The sequence below is a fragment of the Scyliorhinus torazame genome, chromosome 9 (assembly GCF_047496885.1).
Source record: "Scyliorhinus torazame isolate Kashiwa2021f chromosome 9, sScyTor2.1, whole genome shotgun sequence".
In the NCBI taxonomy this organism is placed as follows: Eukaryota; Metazoa; Chordata; class Chondrichthyes; order Carcharhiniformes; family Scyliorhinidae; genus Scyliorhinus; species Scyliorhinus torazame.
In genome coordinates, this window is record NC_092715.1 from 244,065,695 (window position 1) to 244,083,194 (window position 17,500).

Genomic DNA, 17,500 nt, shown 5'->3' on the forward strand with positions numbered 1-17,500 from the left:
CTTCCTTCATCTTCTCGCCCTGCTCTCTCACCTCGGCCGATGCCTTTGCCACCTCCACCCTCATCGGGCCAATTTCCTCCTCCACCAATTACTTCAACGCGACCGCCTCCATGTGCCTCGCAAACTGTTTTTCCAGCTCCACCGTCATAACCTCGGTCTTCTCCACCATATGTAGTGCGGCCCCGCCTTGCAGCTCGGCTTCCGCCATCCTGTCAACACTTTTGCTCGTCTTCTCCTTCAGCGACGAACCCGCGTTTCCTCCTTTCTTCGACGCTGCTCTTCGCATCCTTTAGCGGCTTATTGTTTTTTATCTTCTTTCTTTTCTCTATCCCCCTTCACCCTCCTGTCCTTCATCAATCTGACTTATTCTTTTTTGAAAAAAAAAGGGGGAGAGAAAAAAAAACTTTTCCCAAACTTCCTTAAACCTTCTTTCTTTCTCCTCTACATTCACCCAGAGCTCCCCTGGGACCAGGCTTCAGCCTTCTTTCTTCCTCCTAGGTGGGAGCCATCCGACGTGGAGCACTCTCACTACATGGTGCCCTGACCTCGGGCCTGCCGCCTCGGCCTCCTCGTAGCTCCGCCCCCGCTGCTCTGACCTCGACGCCGCGCCGGGCCCAGCGCCTCAGCCCCCGCCGCCCGACACCCGCGCGGGCTTCTTCCCCGGTTTTTAAACCGGCCCCGCTGACTGCTCCAATGGCCGACGATAGTCAGGGGGTGTGTGAAGAGTCGGGGATTTCCCCGAAATCGCTGCGAATCGCGACCACCGGTGGGAGCTGTTGTTGCTGGGGCCGCCCTGCTCGCCCACGCCACCGGAAGTAGGGTACTCTAAATGTTAACAAAAAAAAATCTTTATTGTCACAAGTAGGCTTACATTAATAACATTAATAATAATAATCTTTATTGTCACAATTAAGCTTACATTAACACTGCAATGAGGTTACTGTGAAAATCCGCTAGTTGCCACACTCCGGCGCCTGTTCGGGTACACAGAGAGAATTCAGAATGTCCAAATTACCTAACAGCTCGTCTTTCGGGACTTGTGGGAGGAAACCGGAACACCCGGAGGAAACCCATACAGGGATAGGGAGAATGTGCCGACTCCGCACAGACAGTGACCCAAGCCGGGAATCGAACCTCGGACCCTGGTGCTGTGAAGCAACGGTGCTAACCACTATGCTACCGTGGTTGAGTGACTTGAAGCAGTCATCTGTGAAACTAACAGAAAGCAATTAACTCTGAAGTGGTCCGGGAGCTGTCAATCAACAATTAATGTTTTTAAACATTGCTGTTGGTTTCACAGCTGACCACTTCAAAGTTACTCAACAATGAAGGGAACAATGCTGACAGCTGGGCGTGTGTGGAAACTGTCAATCACAACCTAGTAAAATCAATATTAAAAATAAATTAATGAATGGCTTGCAGGCCAATGATCTCAGGGGTTTTAAACCTAGCTGACTGGTTTTCTGTTTCCAGCAATTGACAGGTGCTGCTTCTTATGACTCAGCCAGCAGATGTAATGCCCAGGTAAGTTTTAAATCAGTGATTTTTTTCACTGCCTCTGTATGGACAGCTCTCTAGCTTCCTGAAGGGTCCTCTCTTCTGGAAGTCTTCTAGACAAGAGTCTCTCTATTTAGGGGGTCTGTAGGGGGGTCTCTTTAATTAGGGGTGTCTGGTTGGTGGAGTGGTGGGGGTGTCTGGTTGGGCAGGTCTTGCAGTGTATGGGGGGAGGTGGCCCTTAAAGAGTTACTCCCTTCGTCCACCGCGAGGTCCACCGCGTCATTACATGTTTGTCAAGTCCAGCGACAATTCTTGCCCACATGATTCACAGCCTTGAGGACCGGAGAATCACGAGGGCCTGGAGAATATGATGCCCGGTCCTCTTAACGATCCATTTGCATCCTCCCGCCTGCGCGGGGCACGAGCCTCAAACCCGACGCCAGCGGTGGGCCGGAGCATCGGAAACAGGCGCGATCCCATTTTTCCCCGGGCGCTTGATTCTCCGATGCATCAGGAACTCTGCTACTGGCAGTGCGCAGCGGAGAATGTAGCCCCTTATATCCAGCCCCTTATTTAAAAAAAAATTAATTTAGAGTACCCAAGTCTTTTTTTCCAATTAAGGTGCAATTTAGTGTGGCCAATCTACCTACCCTGCACATTTTTGTGTTTGTGGGGGTGAGACCCACAAAGACACGGGGAGAATGGGCAAACTTCACACGGACAGTGACCCGGGGCCGGGGTCGAACCCGGGTCCTGGGAGCCGTGAGGCAGCAGTGCTAAGCACTACGCCACAGTGCCGCCCATTCTGGCGTTTGTTGAGGGGTCTGAGCATGTGCGAGCTTTGGCGGACCTTTTCAGTCTGCAAGAGGTGACTTGTAAGCAAGACGGGTTTTACTCAAACTCACGTTTTCACAATTATTATTGTTCTGCTGAGTTAATGTTATATTTCATTATTTAATTATATCAAGAAGATCCTCTTTTAAACAACGCATTTGACTACCTTTATGATGGTCTCAAGTTACCACACTTAGCCACCTTAATTTCACCTACTTATCTCAATGCCAACAGGTTTTAATCTTTCAGCAGCACATAGGGAGAAGGGGGGAGAATTAGCACAGAAGTAGATAGAGTCAAGGCCAGTTGTAGAGAACTGAGATACAGAACCAATTCCAACTCCTGAATTCCATATTCAGGTAGCGTCGCCAACCCTGCAGGATTGGAAAGAGCCTCCAGGAATTGAAGATCGAGCTTCAGGACACTGTTGGTGTGCAGCCCTGGAGGAAATCATCGGGACCTTCAAAAAGATTGGTTTTTTTTTTAACATTTCTCTTTACCAGGTATAAACATATTGGAAATGGCAGGAAAAGGGCTGTTTGGCCGACAGTTAAGAATCATCCAATTGGGTAATGAGTCTTATTGTTTTCCAGTTGGTGTAGGAAGGCAGTGCGTCACAAGGATGGATATGTTGGCCGTCCAATGACTCAAGCCTTTGGTGATGAAACCTCCAGAAATATATTCAATCACAGTTGGCAACCATAAATGCAGATAGTGTGCTTGCCTTACCTGGAACTCTAAAATGGAAAGCAAGCTTGGCTGACAGTTTTCGAACTGTATTGCCCTTATAGGCACTTCATTCCTGGACAGATATAATCCATAGGAGAAACAGAAATGTATTCCTAACAGTAATCCATATTTTATCTTGTTGGTCTTTTCAGGATTTGCTGTCTGAAACTTGGTTGCCATGTTCCTGTACATTATATCGGTGATGACATTTCAAAAAAATCCATTACCTAGAAGGTGATTTGGGACATCCTAAGGATATAGGAAGCACTATGTGGATACAAGTTCTTTACAATATTTTCTCTCCTTCCATGACTGGTCTTGACTGGGCCACTACCTTTTGCCAATTGTTAGGCAATGTGGCCAGCTGGCTTTTGATTTGCACTTGCACATCCATTTTGTGACTCAAACATGCCTTACTCAATTTATATTCGCCCAATGGAAACCCATGAATTTCGTGCTGCACTCCTGCATTGAGAAAACAAACCAATCTCCCCCCAAAATGGGAGACCAGTAAAGCTAAAACAATCAAAAATAGAGAGTTACTTCAGTATCGGCACAAATTATACAGCCTCGCTTCACCCCCACCACCTCCTGTCCCACTCAAACAAAGAACAAACCATCACGACCCATGTCCTCAGCCACATCATCTCCATTACTTATGAAGTACTGTATACAGTATTGAGGGGGGAGGGATGTTATAGCACGGCCTCTTTAAGGGACGATCGTTCGCACGTGACCAGCACGGGGCCTATCGTACAGGAGACCATGAACCCTGGCTAATGCGAAGAAAGTGCAAGGCCCCGGAGAGCAGGGGCCCAGTTAATGTGGACACGGGGGTCAAGGAGTAAAGACCTGTATTTCAACTGCTGTTCCTGTAGATAGTTTAACCTCGTTGTTTGTTCCAATAAATCATTTTGTTGCAACTTTCTGTAACTTAACAGGTCAACTTTAAGATCCTGGTGCTGGCCTTCAAATCATCCCAGGACTCCTCCTTCTCTGCCACATCATCTAATTTACAAATATGCCCCTGGATGGACCTCCTGCTCTTCTGGCACTGGCGCATTCCTCATTCACTCCTCTCTCCTCTGCGACATTGGTAAATGTTTAGCCACAGACACAACACCACCACTCCCTTAATCTCCTTTCTTCCCTTTCTGTGTTGAAAAGCCTCCTTACAGGTCTTTGGCTCTGCTTTTCCCCCCTGTAGCCGATAGCTATCTCTTGCTCAGTGTCTAATATGTGTCTACTGCCGCTGTAAAGCACTTTGAGGCTTGAGGGACTCCACAGAGAAGCAAGTTGTTGTGTAGTCACTTGGTGAGGTGCTGGAGATTGATTTGATTGGCCTCCACGGAACTATGTTCCAGCAAGCGATCAATGTCTACAGCAAAGGAGGAACGGGGGCAGGAGATGATTGCTGAGAAAAAGAGACAAACATAATTCTTCTCACAGTGATTGGGTGGGATGGTGAGAGGTTCCTGCTTCACTCCGGCTGTTCACTAGAGGGAGCAATGGCATATTTCAAACCTTCAAGTAACGTGCCCACAACAAGCTTACTGAATACATTTACATGCTTCTGCATGATGACACTAAATGCCTTTTCTTGAGTCTTTTTCTTCCAAACTAAGTATCTGCTTTGTCTTCCAATCTGGTTACAAGTCACAAGTCCATCAAAGTGGGAGGATAGGTAAAGGAGACAAAGGAACCGGGCTTTTAATGTATCCTGATTTGTACGACAAAGGACGTTTTTTTTTAGATAAATTAATGGTACCCAATTATTTGTTTCCAATTAAGGGGCAATTTAGGGTGGGTAATCCACCTACCCTGCACATCTTTTTGGGTTGTGGGGGTGAGACCCACGCAGACATAGGGAGAATGTGCAAACTCCACACGGACAGTGACCTGGGGCCAGGATCGAGCCCAGGTCCGCAGCGCTGTAAGGAAGCAGTGCTAGCCACTGTGCCACCGTTCCGCCCAAACGACAAAGAAAGTTACATGCATCATGATAGCTCCCCAAAAATTCTAGGATTTGTTTGTGGTTTGTCGCATCATGATAAACCACCAGCCTAACTCAGTGGGATGGAGCCTGCTGGAAAAATAACAGCGTGTTCATGGTGCGTGCTGCAAAAGCACCAGGTTCCAACGAGGAGGCTTCGTGAATAACAAAGCGATTTATTGGAACAAACGACGAGGTTAAACTATCTACAGGAACAGCAGTTGAAATACAGGTCTTTACTCCTTGACCCCCGTGTCCACATTGACTGGGCACCTGCTCTCTGGGGCCTTGCACTTTCTTCCCATTGCCCAGGGTTCACGCTCTCCTGTACGTGCTGATCATGTGGCCCGCGAACAATCACCCCTTTATGGGGCTTCGCTACAACATCCCTCCCCCCTCAAGTCCCTCAATACTGTATACATTACACGATAATAACAGATAACTATTTACAACGAGGGCAGAACCACAAAAGGGGTGGTAGAGTACAGTCTCTCATAAGGTCAATCTATCTTATCAGTTGATTTCTGAGGTCTGGTGGAAGGCCTCAGCTCTCTAACAGGTTCTTCCACCTTTGAGGTCGTGATGTCATTAGCAACAGAAGGTTGTCTTAAGGTTTCAGTCGGTGCGTCGCTGTGGCTCCCCTCTCCAGTTTCCTCAGGCGTAGCAAGAAAGACCTCTTCTGAAACACCCATTTCCCTTATTTCTGGTTCTGATGAAGAAATGGTAGCAGTTACCACTGGATCCAGTTGTTTTGCTGTTGGATCGTAGCCTCTCTCCTTATTATGTGGTCCACATGCTTTCATACCTGTCTCCATTGTAAGTCCACCAGATGAGACACAGGCCCAGACCTTGCTACAATTTTCCCAGGTAGCCATGTTGGCCCAACCCTGAAGTATCTGACAAAAACTAGATCATCGGCTTTGAAAGATCTGCTGCATTTGGTCGAGATATGGTATTTCTTTTGCGTAGCTTGCCTCGCACCCTCCCCGCAAAATTGGGGAACACCAGGTCCAGCCGTGTTTGGAGACGACGACCCAGCAACAGTTTCGCTGGTGTGACCCCGGGGGTAATTTGGTGGGTGTTGTATGAAAGGAGGAATTCCTCTCCCGTAAAATGAAATGAAATGAAAATCGCTTATTGTCACAAGTAGGCTTCAAATGAAGTTACTGTGAAAAGCCCCTAGTCGCCACATTCCGGCACCTGTTCGGGGAGGCTGGTATGGGAATTGAACCGTGTTGCTGGCCTGCCTTGGTCTGCTTTCAAAGCCAGCGATTTAGCCCTGTGCTAAACAGCGGCTCTGCCATTATCCAAAATTATAACTCTGGGAGGCCGTGAGTCACATAAATCCGTATTGAACGGGTCAGGAAAATCTATATGAAATCTTATCCATGGGGCGGGCTGGCCACTTCCAGAGATGAGGTTGAAACACAGGCGGCAGGGTCTGCTGTGACTGGCAATCGGTGCACTGGCGGACCAAGATTCTCAATGTCTTTGTCAATGTTCACCCACTATATGTAACCCCTGGCCAACATTTTCGTTTTGCTTTAACCAGGATGTGCAGTTCTATATAGCGACTCTCTTGCGGCGGGAGGTACCACCACCCGTCGACCCCAGAGTGATACCCTGTCTTCACGACTGAGTTTGTCTTTCCTCAGTGGGTGGGGTCTGAGCTGCTCTGAGTTATCATAATGCCAGCCACATGAAACCATCCGCTTAACTTTTGATAGGGCCGTGCCCCTCTGAGTGCAGTTCCTGATGTGACCTGCAAGGTATCACAAAAATTTAAAACCAGAGCAATTTCCTGTGGGACAGGTGGTGGAGCCGCACTCTGAGGGAGCGGGAGTTGGCTCAGAACGTCAGCAATGGAGATCTGAGCCCCCCGGTGGATGCTGAAAACAAATGCAGCCAAAAGCAGAGCTCACCGCTGTACCCGAGCCGAAGCAATGGACGGAATGGGCTTAACCTCGCGGAGAAAGCCCAATAACGGTTTCTGATTGGTTATGATGGGAAAACAGCGACCGTCAACATATTGATGAAACTTTGTTACGCCTTATACCACTGCCAGGCCCTCTTTCTCAATCTGTGAATATCTTCTTTTTGCATCGGTTAACGTCCAGGATAGAAATGTTGTGCATCGATCGGTGCCGTCTTGTGCAGCCGGAGTGCAGCTTGGGATTCAGGTAGGTGTTTAAACTTGCCCCCAGGTTCCAGCGGCCTTCATTCCCAGGAGCGGGAGAGAGAGAGGGAGCCGGAGTGCAGCTTGGGATTCAGGTAGGTGTTTAAACTTGTCCCCAGGTTCCAGCGGCCTTCATTTTCAGGAGAGGGAGAGGGAGCCGGAGTGCAGCTTGGGATTCAGGTAGGTGTTTAAACTTGCCCCCAGGTTCCAGCGGCCTTCATTCCCGGGAGAGAGAGAGGGAGCCGGAGTGCAGCTTGGGAATCAGGTAGGTGTTTAAACTTGCCCCCAGGTTCCAGCGGCCTTCATTTCCGAGAGCGGGAGAGAGAGAGGGAGCCGAAGTGCAGCGAGTGCAGCTTGGGGTTCAGGCAGGTGTTTAAACTTGCCCCCAGGTTCCAGCGGCCTTCATTTCCGAGAGCGGGAGAGAGAGAGGGAGCCAGAGTGCAGCTTGGGAATCAGGTAGGTGCTTAAGTGTTTGATTTTTACCTCTATTTAAGTTGGGTGGTTGCTAAACCTGAGACACTACACTTGTAGTGTCCCCCACCCTTCCACCTCCTCTAACCTAAGGGGGTAAGTGAATATCAGGTAAGCTCTCTCTTTTCTTTTTCTTTTATCCGCAAGTTATAGCTTCAGATTTTCGGCGGGAGCAGTGGCCAGGGGTCTGTTGGGAAGGTAAGTTTACCCTTTTAAAACTTACCTTGCAGGAGAAGCAGCCTTCAGGTTTTCGGCAGGTGCAGTGGCCAGGGGTCTGTCGGGAAGGTAAGTAGCTGGGAGAAATTTAACTCTTCGTGGGTTGGTAAGTATTGTGATGGGTAAGTAAAATCGTTATTCCTTTCACTTATTCATTATTTGATATTATATTTGTAATCAGCTAAGGTAAAGTGTAAAAACGGCAGGAGATCCCAGACCCGTGTTATGCCCCTCGTGCTCAATGTGGGAGTTCAGGGACACGGCCGATGTCCCTGACTCCTTCATGTGCAGGAAGTGTGTCCAGCTGCAGCTCCTGCTAGACCGCATGACGGCTCTGGAGCTGTGGATGGACTCACTTTGGAGCATCCGCGATGCTGAGGAGGTCGTGGATAGCACGTTCAATGAGTTGGTCACACCGCAGATTAGGATTGGTGAGGGAGACAGGGAATGGGTGACCAAAAGGCAGAAAAAGAGCAGGAAGGCAGTGCAGGTGTCCCCTGTGGTCATCTCCCTCCAAAACAGGTATACAGTTTTGGATACTGTTGGGGGAGATGATTCACCAGGGGAAGGCAGTAGTAGCCAGGCTCATGGCACCGTGGCTGGCTCTGCTGCACAGAAGGGCGGGAAAAAGACTGGCAGGGCTATAGTCATAGGGGATTCAATCGTAAGGGGAGTAGACAGGCGTTTCTGTGGTCGAAAACGAGACTCCCGAATGGTATGTTGCCTCCCGGGTGCACAGGTCAGGGATGTCTCAGATCGGCTGCAGGACATACTGAACGGGGAGGGTGAACAGCCAGTTGTCGTGGTGCATATAGGCACCAACGATATAGGTAAAAAACGGGATGAGGTCCTACAATCAGAATTTAGGGAGTTAGGAGATAAGTTAAAAAGTAGGACCTCAAAGGTAGTAATCTCAGGATTGCTACCAGTGCCACGAGACAGTCAGAGTAGAAATTCAAGAATAGTCAGAATTTAATACGTGGCTTGAGAGATGGCGCAGGAGGGAGGGGTTCAGATTTTGGGGACATTGGAACTGGTTCTAGGGGCGGTGGGACCATTACAAATCGGATGGTCTACACCTGGGCAGGACTGGAACCAATGTCCTAGGGGGTGCTTTTGCTAACACTGTTGGGGAGGTTATAAAACTAATGTGGCAGGGGGATGGGAACCAAATTAGGAAGTTAGAGATCAGTAAACAGGCAGCAACTAAAGCCAGTAAGGTACAAGATAATAAACTCAATGTGACTAAGGGGAAGAGTAGACAGGGAAGAGATGATGAACGCAAAGGGACAGGTGGTCTAAGGTGCATTTGTTTCAATGCAAGAAGTGTAGTAGGTAAGGCAGATGAATTTAGGGCTTGGATTAGTACCCGGGAATATGATGTTATTGGTATTACAGAGACTTGGTTGAGGGAAGGACAAGACTGGCAACTAAATATCCCAGGGTACAGATGCTTCAGGAGGGATAGAGAGGGAGGTAAAAGGGGTGGAGGAGTTGCATTACTGGTCAGAGATGATATCACAGCTATGATTAAGAAGGGCACGATGGAGGATTCGAGCACTGAGGCAATATGGGTATGGGTAGAGCTAAGAAATAGGAAGGGTGCACTAACATTGTTGGGACTTTACTACAGGCCTCCCAAAAGCGAGCGTGAAGTAGAGGTACAAATATGTAGACAGATTATAGAAAAATGTAGGAGCAATAAGGTGGTCGTGATGGGAGATTTTAACTTCCCCAACATTGAATGGGACTCATGTAGTGTTGGAGGCGTAGATGGAGCAGAATTTGTAAGGAGCATCCAGGAGAGCTTTTTAGAGCAGTATGTAAATAATCCAACTCAGGAAGTGGCCATACTGGACCTGGTATTGGAGAATGAACCCGGCCAGGTGGTTAAAGTTTCAGTCGGTGATTACTTTGGGAATAGGAATCACAATTCTGTAAGTTTTAGAATACTCATGGACAAAGACGAGAGTGGTCCTAAAGAAAGAGTGCTAAATTGGGGAAAGGCCAAGTATAACAAAATTTGGCAGGAGCTAGGGAATGTGGATTGGGAAAAGCTCTTTAAGGGTAAATCCACATTTGAAATGTGGGAGTCTTTTAAGGAAAGGTTGATTAGAGTGCAGGACAGACATGTACCTGTGAAAATGAGGGATAGAAATGGCAAGATTAGGGAACCATGGATGACGGGTGGAATTGTGAGACTAGCTAAAATGAAAAAGGAAGCATACATAAGATCTCGGCGACTTAAATCTGATGAAGCATTGGAGGAATATTGGGAAAGTAGGACAAATCTCAAACGCGCAATAAAGAGGGCTAAAAGGGGGTCATGAAATATCTTTGGCTGACAGGGTTAAGGAAAATCCCAAAGCCTTTTCTTCGTATATAAGGAGCAAGAGGGTAACTAGAGAAAGGATTGGCCCACTCAAAGACAAAAGAGGGAATTTATGTGTGGAGTCAGAGGAAATGGGTGAGATTCTTAATGAGTACTTTGCATCGGTATTCACCAAGGAGAGGGACATGACGGATGTTGAGGCTAAGGATGGATGTTTAAATACTCGAGGTCAAGTCGGCATAAGGAAGGGGGAAGTTTGGGGTATTCTAAAAGGCATTAAGGTGGACAAGTCCCCAGGTCCGGATGGGATCTATCCCAGGTTACTGAGGGAAGCGAGGGAAGGAATAGCTGGGGCCTTAACAGATATCTTTGCAGCATCCTTGAGCACGGGTGAGGTCCCGGAGGACTGGAGAATTGCTAATGTTGTCCCTCTGTTTAAGAAGGGTCACAGGGATAATCCAGGGAATTATAGACCTGTGAGCTTGACGTCAGTGGAAGGCAAACTGTTGGAGAAGATACTGAGGGATAGGATCTATTCACATTTGGAAGAAAATAGACTTATCAGTGATAGGCAGCATGATTTTGTGCAGGGAAGGTCATGTCTTACAAACCTAATAGAATTCTTTGAGGAAGTGACAACGTTAATTGATGAGGGAAGGGCTGTAGTTGTCATGTACATGGACTTCAGTAAGGCATTTGATAAAGTTTCCCATGGCAGTTTGATGGAAAGAGTGAAGTCGTATGGGGTTCAGGGTATACTAGCTAGATGGATAAAGAACTGGCTGGGCAACAGGAGACAGAGAGTAGTGGTGGAAGGGAGTGTCTCAAAATGGAGAAAGGTAACTAGTGGTGTTCCACAGGGATCCGTGCTCGGACCACTGTTGTTTGTGATATACATAAATGATCTGGACGAAGGTATAGGTGGTCTGATTAGCAAGTTTGCAGATGATACTAAGATTGGTGGAGTTGCAGATAGCGAGGAGGACTGTCAGAGAATACAGCAAAATATAAATAGATTTGAGAGTTGGGCAGAGAAATGGCAGATGGAGTTGAATCCAGGCAAATGCAAGGTGATGCATTTTGGAAGATCTAATTCACGAGCAGACTATACGGTCAATGAAAGGGTCCTGGGGAAAATTGATGTACAGAGAGATCTGGGAGTTCAGGTACATTGTACCCTGAAGGTGGCAACGCAGGTCGATAGAGTGGTCAAGAAGGCATACAGCATGCTTGCCATCATCGGACGGGGTATTGAGTACAAGAGTCGACAGGTCATATTACAGTTGTATCGGACTTTGATTAGGCCACATTTGGAATACTGCGTGCAGTTCTGGTTGCCACATTACCAGAAGGATGTGGATGCTTTAGAGAGGGTGTAGAGGAGGTTCACCAGGATGTTGCCTGGTATGGAGGGGGCTAGCTATGAAGAAAGGTTGAGTAGATCAGGATTGTTTTCGTTGGAAAAATGGAGGTTGAGGGGGGACCTGATTGAGGTCGACAAAATTATGAGAGATATGGACAGGGTGGACAGTAACAAGCTTTTTCCAAGAGTGGGGGTATCAATTACAAGGGGTCACGATTTCAAGGCGAGAGGGGGAAAGTTTAAGGGAGATGTGCGTGGAAGGTTTTTTACGCAGAGGGTGGTGGGTGCCTGGAACGCTTTGCCAGCGGAGGTGGTAGAGGCGGGCACAATAGCATCATTTAAGATGCATCTAGACAGATACAGGAACGGGCGGGGAAGAGAGGGAAGTAGATCCTTGGAAAATAGGTGACAGGTTTAGATAAAGGATCTGGATCGGAGCAGGCTGGGAGGGCCGAAGGGCCTGTTCCTGTGCTGATGATTTTCTTTGTTCTTTGTCTTGATTTCTGTGTGATAGGATGCCTCCTATCCCATGGGGTGAGGCGTCACATGTTATGATGATTTGTTTGTCTGGGTCAAAGAGAACTAGTAACTTGGATGACTATAAAGCGAGCTTGACGTGTCCGAAGGCCCATTGTTGCAGGTCTTTCCAGCGCCAATGTTGATATTTCATAAGTAGATGGTGCAATGGCGCTTATGTTGTTGTCAGGTTTGGGATGAAACGGCCGTAGTAATTGGCCATGTCCAGAAACGATTTTTATTGCATGATGATTTTCGATAACGGAACCTCTCTGATTGCTTTCACCTTATCTTAGAAAAGATGTAGGCCTTTGGCATCAACTCAAAACCACAATATGTAATTTCACTGACCTGAAAGGTGCACTTTTCCCTTTTACGTTTTATGCCTGCATCCTTAACCCTCTTAAGAACTTCCTCCAGGCTGGCCAGATGTTCTTCCTGTGAAGACCCTGTTATCAAGACGTTGTCCAAGTACACCACGACTTTTGGAATTCCTTGTAGTACGTTCTCCATTGTTGGGGATTAGGTAATGCGCCGTGAGTTGCAAATCTTTGCACAAACAGCAACTGTCTTTAGCCACCTTGTTATCTTCAAGAACTTGCTGGATTTGAATACTAATTGCCCATTGAACTCACCGCAGAAAGTTCAATCTGGCAATTAAAACCATCTCCTGTAGGGTGGCATGTGGTGCAGTGGTTAGCACTGGGACTGCGGCGTTGAGGACCCGGGTTCGAATTCCGGCCCTGGGTCACTGTCCGTGTGGAGTTTGCACATTCTCCCCACAAGGAGAGTCTGCTTGGGCTTCACCCCCACAACCTAAAGATGTGCTGGTTAGGTGGATTGGCTGCACTAAATTGCCCCTTAATTGGAAAAGAAAAAATAATTGGCTACTCTAAATTTATAGAAGAAAAAACATCTCCTGTGGCGATTCCCAGAAAAATCCTGGAAAATCCTGTCCATTATCTTACATGGACAGTAACCACTTGGGTGAGGCACTCAACGACTGTTGTTACTAAATTAAAAGTAATTCAGCATTGGCGAGGAAGGGTGGGGAAACACACAATCATTAAATATGCGGTCTAAAATCTCTGATCTCACCATTTTTACAACATGAATGAGCATTCATACGTGTTCATGTTCTGTACATATGCATAGCCTGGGGGGGGGGGGGGGGGGCGGGGAGAATGCATGCTGTTTTTATAAAAGGTTGTGCTTAATTTTTCATTCTTACATGTTGGGACTAGAAGATAGGCAGGCAGTAAAAAAGAGAAAATGCCATTTTGTCGAAGAACAGGTGTCAATTTCCATTGAGCAGGGGTATTGAAGGTTCGAGTTGAGAGTTTCTGGGTGATGTTTTTGGAATATTAATATGCTTCTTTTATTCTGGCAGAATACAAGACAAATCCGGATCTGAAAAGTCCTAGAATGAACCTTGAACTCATCTATTTTCCTCTGACTGTATATGATAAAGCTCAAGAGGGGCCTGTGAAAGAGATACAACACTGTCCCGTTAAACAATAGCCTCCAAAATGTCCTCATTTTGAATATTCTTCATTGGGTTCCTTTTTCTTGCTGAGGGTTGGGTGCAATGTTGTGTCAGTCGCTTCCACTGTAAGCAGCTGTATTTTTGTGGCTAGTTTTAATTACTAACTATGGGATGATGCTCGGTACGGTCCCAAATATTTTGTGAGGTGATTGGCCGCAAGGCCGCATGATGGGCAGAGTGCCCTGGATGTGTCACACATCCTGCTGGTGCCCACCTTCAGGGCCATTGCCCTCTTGCTTGGGTCATCTGCCTCTTCCATTGTTCCAGACTTCATTCACTTAGAGAGGTGGCGTCCCCTCTCTAAACCAGATGAGGTTGATGATACATTTAGTTTAGCTCCTCAGCTGAGGTGAGGTACCATTATCAGCTGCTTGGAGGCATAAGTGAGAGCTGAGGACACCGTAGGAAACCATTGAGCCTTCTTCACATTCAAAACCAGAGTATGCCGGCAACGATTCAGAAGAATTATTCTTGTCACAAAGATCCCCCATTGCCAGAATTTAGAATAGTTCTCCAAACATTCACCTTCTGCTGGAAAACAAAGTGAAAGTTGAAATAAAAAGATGTAAGCATACAAAGGAGAGAAGATAAAGGTTCAGATCTGGTTATATAAGAGAGAAGAGAAGAGTGTTAATTTAAAAAAAACAACCTCCAAAATTTCTAAATGAGGTTGGACAGGTACAAACAAACAAGGAATGGAGTAATGGTAATCTCTGTGGGAATTTGTCAAAGCTGGCAGGTTACTAGAAAAAGTAATGCCAAAATAAAATCCATCATTTTCTTAAAAGCTCAAACATCTGTCAAAATAAACAAGCCCACATTCTCGTTGAGAGCTGTGCAAACAAACCATGCTGAGCAAAATCCATTAGTGGGTTGGAAGGCAGTTAAGCATTCATAATGATATCCCACTGAACAATTATTTCATCAAACCCTTATGAGTAGAATCCATCAGAGCATTTGAACACAGACAGATATTTAGTCATCTGTCAAAATGCTGTAACAGCCAAACAAATGGCTGACCTGAACTTCAAGGTTAAAAATAATAAGTTAGACATTTCACAAATCAAGTCTGAATTTCAATATTTTACTGTGTAGAATAACACTTTACCCAGTGGATAATGTACTCTAATGCAACTGAAAACATTCCACTTTCACAATGCTGTTCTTTCCTTTGACAGATTGTCAGTTGTTAGAAGTGACAACCAGACATCCATGTTATTTAATGATTGCTTACCTTTTCAAATACAAAGCACTATAATTCATCAATGTAGTAAAATCAGATGTAATTAATGCTACATTTCATTGTGACATGCAAAATAGATTACATCTTTTGTACTTACCTTTCTCATGGTTCCTGCCTCAAAATCATGGTTCACCTATGGCTCACGACATCTCAGTGCTGCTGTGATTCACGTCTCCCACCAAAGCTCGGCCTCCTTCATCACAATTGTGGAAGATCTCAAATGCCCACTTCCACAAGGGTATTAGCAATATCGGGAGAGCAGAATGTAGGCCCATACCCTTATCCCACACCAATGAAAATTCCTGGCTTTGAGAATTCGGGAAAGATCACGGGTCCGGGATTTTTAGAGCCCATCTGAAGCACTTGGGGCCCGCACAGGGTCAGGAAAACCCTGCCCGGTTTGTGTAATTCTGGAACCTTTACCAGAAGCAAGGAAGTGGCTGAACTGGGAGTGATGCATTACTAACTCCTAAGCCTAGTCTTGCTGCTAAAGCTCAGCTGGTTCCTTCATGAGGAGCTAAGGTGAAGGGGTTAAGGATTGGTCTGATGCCTTGATTAATATTTTTGCACAGTATTAATTTAATTGTTCTTACATTTTGACTAAGAGACCAGACAGCTAACACTGGGAGAGGCTAACAGAAAAGGGATGCATTCAGGTGGGACAAGAAGAAGGCTTACCATAAAAGTGCTTGAATGAGGTTTGTCCCTCATGCATATCACTTTGTGAGGTGGAAGATTATGGGCTGGATTTTCCGGTCCCCCAGCTGCATGTTTCTCAGCGGCGTGCCATTCACTGATGGCAGGATTCGATCTCCCCCCCCGCTTGTCAATTGGATTTCTCATTGAAGCCACCATACACCATCGGGAAACCCATGGGCGGGGGTGCGGTGCCAGCAGGAAAAGAGAATCCCTACGGCCAAAGAATTCTGGCCTATATCAGCATACAATTCATATATAGTCCCATAGCTATGTGATCACAATCTAAGTTAAATGACATGCCGCATTGTACCTTACCATTTTGAAGTCCTATTTTAGTGACATTATCTCCACAGAGGACCGAACTGTAGCCAATCTGGATTTTGGCATATTATACATCTCAGTCTCTGATCCAACAGAGAATTTGCTCTGTTGATGTACCAATTGTTTTGCTTTGAAGGGATGGTTTCTGATCATCATATGGACTTGCAGCCCATTCTGAGCCCTGTAACGCATGTGATCTACTTGTTTCAATTCATTCACCTCTACACTCAGAAAGTGCCAGTTAGGTGCAAATTGAATAATGCTATGGTAGAATGTATTCGTATCTGGACTAATATCACTGATGCTGCTGCTTGCATGGTATTACTTAAATCTGACTTGTGATGTTGCTGCCATTACTGCTTTGTGGATATATGTCCTCGGAGGCCATGATCCAAACTTCGCTGTAAATATTAATATTGAATAGAATTATATTCCCATCATAACAATTATTAGGTTAAAAAAACTATCTCTATTGACGCAATCACTTAGGATGAAATAATGATTCACATTTATATTCTTAAATATACTAATGTCATTGGCAAAGAAGCGGTTTGATATTTGCTAAAGAAATGTAAATGCTAGGCAAGCAATAACCAGAATTAATTTGCCTCTACCTTCCTTTAACAAATACTGGCCAACATTCTCTACAGCAGTCATTTTCAAACTCACAGTCACGACCCGCAGGTGGATCGCGGGCAAGTGTCGGGAGAGTCATTGAGCGATTGGTCGCTGCGTTAACGATCGTGCAAAGAGGTGTCCTACATCCGCGAACGGTTTTAAAAATGCTGGCTGCTTACAGCTTTCAAGAATGCCGACCGTCCCTCAGTCAGATGTAGCAGTGCACAGGCAGACCTCATCCGGATGTCAGTGCGCTGTCCTAGGAGCAGATTTTTAAAAAATCAATGGAGTCTTCCCACCAGAAATGGCGGCAGAGAGCAGGTCATGCGCCGTACATTGACGACACGTGTTCTGGCCGCAAAATCACTGAAGGGAGATTCCTCCATTTTATAGCTGCCAGCAAGCAAGCAACAGGATTGAAGAATTTCAAATGGATCGTTTTTTGAGAAGGAAGAGAAGCCCAGACATACAAACAGGCCAAGATCTCACAACTAAATCTCCTGGAGAGAGCTGCTCAGGAGAGTCCACAGCAGGACACAGCAGTGGTGGTGTGAGCTGCTCAAGGGAGTCCACAGCAGGGTAAAGCAGTGCTGGTGTGAGCTACAAGGCCTTTGGTGAACAACCCATTGAGAACCTAAAATCAGAAACAAAGCAGTATAAAGATGATTTCTTAAGGTATGGCTTTATTAATTATGCCAAAGCAAATCAGGATGCAAACCCCCATGTATGTTATATGCGGGGATGTACTGGCAAATGTAAGTTTAAAACCCTCAAAACTTCAAAGGCATTTCAAGACACAGCATGGTGTATTTGAGGACAGATCTCTTGATATTTTTCAAGGGTTGCAGCGAGAACTTAAATTGTCAGCCGGAGTCCTTAACAGAAAAGTAACTTTGAATGTCAAAGCAAGTGAGATTGTACAAAGCAAGTGAGATTGACAAGGTCC